Consider the following 6,076-nt stretch of genomic DNA (forward strand, 5'->3'; position numbering starts at 1 on the left):
TCCTGATCAGCAATGCAGAACTTTTCTACAGGCTCCCAAGCCTTAAATCTTTCTGTACACCAAAAGCCTCATATACGTGTATCATGCCCCTTCAGTGCATGACACAACACACAACTTGGACTGATAGCCAGTAACTATTACGTCCAAACCAAGGGAGAGAAGAAAGGAGACTGTACAGGGTGATGGCAATATCTGTATTCCTTACAGAAATCAGTGACAGCAGGATAACATCAACAATACAAAGTAACTGCATCAGAAACTCCCAGTTTTATTATGCTAAATTCAAGCAGAAGGTGCATTCTGCAAATGGCAATTAAGATTTGCAGTAGCGTAACTGGATCCTTCAGGAAGTTGTTTACTCTGATGAGTTCAAGGATCTCCAGACCCCACAGCATCATAAACGATGGTGAGAAGAAACATTGCTCCTGAAGAGTACACCTATACAATTATGTGGAACACCGTTTCTATTCCAGATCAAGGAATTACTTTGTCTTGTGTGTGTGTGGTCAGAAACGAAGCTCTATTTTATCCCTTTCTGGCATCTATCTCATGCTGAGTTTCAAGCTGAACAGCAACACCATCAGCAGCTCCAAGTGCACGGGGCTGGTGGAACTGGACCAGAAACAACACTGTGCAAAGCAGGGCACTGTGATCTCTTTAAATCCACAGCTTATATGGGAGAGGACTGCTTGGAAGTGCTTTAGGTATCATTGGAACTTTTTGTAGATGCTATAAATACAGAACTGGCAGCAGAGAGATACACTATGAATTAGGCATGAAAGGCGATTATTCACGTCTGAGTAATACCAGATAAGTCAGCTTGCTTTGCTTCAGAATTAGTTTTCACTGATCTTTGAAGCTCAGGGCATTAGAAAAGTGCTTATTTTTGTTTAGGCCTTTAAGATATGGAATTTTACATCATAAATAAGTGTACTACTGTTGCTAATAGGAATGCTACAGGAAGCTTGGAACAGGAATTACTCATTCACTGAGTGCTGATTTTGTTCCAAGTTGTAACAAAAAGTTAAAAAAAAAATGTTCATTAAAAAATTTCAAAAATATTTAGCTTAGTTGCAGTATTTACTTTCAATAGAAGTAATCCCTCCTCGTATTTTGACTTTTGAAGTAATTAAGATTTGGACATAAAAAGCTATCTCTAAACAACAATAATGAAAGACTGTAATTTGAAATAATTTAACCGGATATACCTGAATTTCCTGATCACTGACATATTCCAAGAAATATTTAAATCTGAATAAGACAGCATTTTTCATCAAGAATCATTTTGCTGAATATTTTCTACCTCCTCTAATTATTAACTCCACAACTTTAAGAAGTTTTCTTCTCCTTAATCTTCCTTACCCTGAAATCTATGGAATGGTATTAAATTCATAAGCCTATTGATGCACATAAGATTTTCAGCTCATGCTCCCCAACAATCAAGGTAAAACAGACAACGCTTAAATATTGTAATAAAGAGGTTTTGCATTGAATGACAGCTATTCTCTTTATGAGCCTGGCATAGGAGGAAAAGCACTGAACTGATTATATTTCTTGTTTTAAATATTCATGTGACAATGTTGAAGAAAGAAATGAATATCAGAATGAAAAAATGACAAGAAAAAAATGACTACAAGAAATCTCTAGACATTTATCACAAGCCTAGAGGATACAAACCAATCAACTTCTAAAATCTGCTCTTTGATCGAGATGCCCAGTTAAAGCCTACATTATTAATATATGACTCTGTTTAAAAAGTCTATTAATCAAGTATGGGTGAATGATTAAATGGATAAAGCACTAGCCTTTGACCTGACAGTCAACTTTCACAAATCTCCTGAGAATTCAATTCTTAAATAATAATAATAATAATAATAATAATAATAATAATAATAATAATAATAATAATAATAATAATAATTAAGAATAAGAATAAGAATAAGAATAAGAATAAGAATAAGAATAAGAATAAGAATAAGAATAAGAATAAGAATAAGAAGAATGCTTAGATATCTGTATAAATTATCTGGAAACAATGGTCCTCACTGTTTTTCTCTGTATCATTAAATGATTTTCATTTATATGCAAGACCATATTCATTGTACAATTGCTAGGCCGGTAGCTTACCCTCAGGATGGTGTATGACCGATATAGCATGTGCTTGTTGTATTTTATCTCTAACAGCTGTAGCAGCAGCTTCTTTGAACTATTCCAGCTTTGTCTTCCAAATCTTCTCCAGGCCTTTAGAAAGTTTAACAAAAAAGGCCCCAATCCTGGAAACAGGTCTACACACAGGAATTCTTGTTTTAGTATATTTTGGTGGGATCTTAGATGAGGAAACATGGAAGAGCTTGAGTATCAACACATTTTAAGGCCTGAGGATCCTGAAGATTTCAACATTAAACTCTGTCATGCACTGCTACCTTTCAAGGGCAATGGAAACCAGAATATTTCAGTGACAGTATCAAAATGAGTAGTGAACTGAATATATGGCTCTTTTTACTAGCTGCATTACTATTACTATTACTATTGCTATTGCTATTGCTATTGCTATTACTATTATTGCTATTATTGCTACTATTATTATTATTATTTAAAGCATGCATTGGATTCTTTCCAATTATGTTTCACACTGAGGAAAGGGATAGAATGAAATTTACAAATTCTGGTGGTAAATTATAAGACCAGTTTTCTGTCATTTACCATTCCAAGGCAAATCCTGTTGACTATGCAAGCTGTAGAGTCTGTTCTTTTTCTCCTTGCAGAGGAAAGTAGTATTTTCAGGGCTTTGAACATTGATTTTCATACCAAATTTACCAATAACACAAGCTCTATCTACTCTCTTATTGAGCACTTAATTCATCATCACAGAATATTTCTGAAATCATATTATAAAGTATTTGTTAATTTTTTTCTCATCCACAGGATGGTTCTCGCTGAATTCCGCAATAACTGACTATATCAATATGCAACAATTATGGGCTTAATGTGGAAATTACTTATTGAAGGTCTTTATTCATGCTATGCTTGTGGTTAGAGTAGATCACATGATGGTCTTCCTGTTTTGAAAGGGCGGAATTATAAATATTGTGTGTAATACACACCCTTTGCAATTATTGGGCTTACAAGCTACAGTAACAAAGCAGTAGAAGTTGCCAAACACATCTTACAATTCAAGTCATTGTAGTAAAATTTGGTGGTTAGAAGGCATTCTTGTCCTTTGATGACACAGTTTGTCTGCAGGACGTTAAAAATCCTACTTCAATTTTAAATTAAACTCCTAAATATTATGAATTATCTTTCCTAAGTATTAACAGTAACAACTAGCAATACAAGTAATAAAAGTTCTGCTGACAAAATCATGTCTTCCATAACATTTTGGTAAATATATTACCTTAACCAGTTTTCTAAATGATTGGAAATGAACAACAAGTTTTGGTGGTGGTGAGGAGTAAAAAGAAAAGATCCCATCTACCCCCTGCTCTCTCCCTAGGTGAATGGATCCTGAAGGGAAAATAGCATGAAATATTTATGTTATTAAAATAAGAAACTGTGTCCCTGGACACACACAGAAAGAGTTGTATTGTATGCTTGTGTATCCTCTTTGCAAAACAGAAATGCATATTAGTACACAGAGCTTTTCTGTTTAGGATGGTTTGGGCAACATACTACCTTTTAAAATTAAATTTAAAAATAATGCTGTCATTTGGAAGTGGTACAAAATTTCTAATGACAGAGCAAGCATTGTTCTTTATTCACTTCAGCATCAGAGAACTTGTTTATTCACTTTAGCACCAGAATGTTACCTTTGCATAATCCATGCCAAAGGTCTGAGAAGTAAATTGTATTGATTTCTGAACCTATTGTTGCAATTGATGTATTCCAAGGCCCTTTCACATATCCCAGAAACTATCATAGATGACAAGAGAATTTCCTATGTTAATTTACAAATTTGTGTATAATTCCTCACCCTTTAATTCACTTCAAGTGTCCCTTCTCCCTGTTGTTGCTGGGGATGGATAATAAAACAGATGTACTATCCCAACTCTCTCTTTTGAGCAAATGAAAGGACAAAGAAGTCTAGTCTACAACAGAAACTGAGCTCAGACAGTGGACTTCTTAAAGATAGTCATTCCTATTCTTAACACAGCCTGAGCAGAGATCTGATGCCTGTGTGTATATATATAAATATATATATGAAGTTCTGAAAGTTACATCTGCAGAGAGTGCACAGATATTGCACCTTTCTTAGTTAGTGCCCCATAGGATTGACTTGATTGGAATTAGGTGGGCACAGGGAGTATCAGAATATTCAAGCTTTGATATGAAACACCTGCTGGAAGCTATCCAACTCATGATGCGTCCTCAAGCAGTCTTCGGCTTTTTGTGGGTTCATTTCTGTGCAGTAGAAAATGAGGCACTTGATATGAAATTACTGATTCCCTTAGAGATGCTCAGCTGGGATTCAGCACTGATTCCACTGAGTGTTGCTGTGAAACAATTTACTGCTGACATTGGATACATAGTGACAGAATTAGTTACTCATGCTAATGAATGAGTAGTGCTTAATTCTGTAAAGTCCCCTATGAAATTCTTCTATAAATAATACCTGATAGTAGGATAGACTTAAGTGGATAGACTTAAAATCAATGCTGCACTTACAATTCAGGTGCAGGATTTTAACGATGTCAGAAGGAAGATGATGGTATCTACCTCCATGCCATTTCCTCCTCCCAGAGATCTCAGGTAGGGGTTACAGACCTCGCACATATTTGGGCTTACCAAGATATTTTGGTTCAGACATGAAGAAAAGGAAATGGGGTTCCCATAACCCTTCACTTAATGAAGTTGGTCACAGAGAACCAAGTTCACATGAAGGGGAAGCAGAATATGCTTCCCCTTCCTTGAAGATTCCAGATTAGCCGAGGCCAAAACAATTTTCTTTGCATTCTTCATATCATGAGCTAGAACTGAAATGCTAATTCAACGGATAACATTGTTAAGTTGTCACAGTTTAGGTATTATGAAGGTCTAACAAATGGGAAGCAGAGGAGGTGGATAGAGGAGGTCTAATGTGATGAGATAACCAGATGCAGAGGGAGAAAATGAAGCACTTAACATCAAATCACTTACTTACTTTTGCTGAGACACTTAGCTGGGGTTCAGTGCTGATGTTCCTGGGTGCTGATGTTCCTGGGTGCTGTTTTGAGCAAGAGGTAATTAATAGCATAAGCTATATAATAATAGATCTTTTAAAAATATTCAGAGTGAAAACATACTGGGAGAGGTTTTGTGAGGCTGCTATATTTGGAAAATAGTGACTGAAACTGTGCTCTGTCCTCAGTGATAGTGATAAGAGACTTCCCATTTTTCACAACAGGGTGCCCACGGAATTGAAGGATTTGGGGCTATTCCCTGACTACAAGGTACGTGGAAAATTATGCTTCATTGGAAACAGTCTATGCCTGATTATATGTGTTTAAAGTAAAAATGAAGTCAGTTATTGTGAATCTCATTTCTGTTTCTGGACCTTTCACATATCCCAAATCCTTTGTTACCACAGATCATGAAATTTGGAAATTACATGCCCTGACAAACTACAGAACTTGCTGACACAGTATCTTCCATTTAAAAGGTAAAACCTAACTCTTGATTCTTTCTTGGTCCTCTATATTCCTGACCACTTTATATTTGAAATCATTTTTTACCTAGATTTACTGCTGTTTTATATCCAGATGTATTTCTACATTGCATTGTTTGACAGTAACAATACTATCACAACAATTAGGAACATTCGCAGTATTAGTGAAATGCATCAGTCATGGACAGACTTACCGACAGCTCTACTAGATTGATTGGTAGGGTCAATAGGGTTCATTCCCTCTAGCAGACATAACAGCCAGTTCAGTTAAGGCCTGGATGTAAGTTATGAACCTTACTTTAAACCTGTTGTTATACCTAGAGAAAAGTATTCCTCTCACTCCGACAGACACTAATGGGGCATTGACTGATCTTTGAACTAGTTTATCTACTGGAAGATGTGATGCTCTTTCTTCTTTACCCATCGACTCAGATA

This window comes from Anas acuta, chromosome 1 (genome assembly GCF_963932015.1).
Source record: "Anas acuta chromosome 1, bAnaAcu1.1, whole genome shotgun sequence".
Taxonomy (NCBI): Eukaryota; Metazoa; Chordata; class Aves; order Anseriformes; family Anatidae; genus Anas; species Anas acuta.